The sequence below is a fragment of the Natrix helvetica genome (genome assembly GCF_964273705.1).
Source record: "Natrix helvetica genome assembly, chromosome: 9".
In the NCBI taxonomy this organism is placed as follows: Eukaryota; Metazoa; Chordata; class Lepidosauria; order Squamata; family Natricidae; genus Natrix; species Natrix helvetica.
In genome coordinates, this window is record NC_138560.1 from 8,101,921 (window position 1) to 8,102,214 (window position 294).

Here is a 294-nt window from a genome sequence, read left to right on the forward strand (position 1 = left end):
CCCGCTCTGGCTCGCTGGGGTCATTCCTATCGTTAAGTGTGAACATGTGACTATAGAACATCTGGATGGGGATGAAGAGATGCACATTTGCAGAGGAAGGAGTGGAGAAGATCGGCCTTTCCCGATAGAGAAGCTAAGTCACCCCACCGTGATTGACAATTAAAATTTGCTCCTTTAGTTAAAACAGTGGTGAAATTCATTTTTTTTTTACTACCGGTTCTGTGGGCGTGGCTTGGTGGGCGTGGCTTGGTGGGTGTGACTTGGTGGGCGTGGCAGGGGAAGGATACTGCAAAA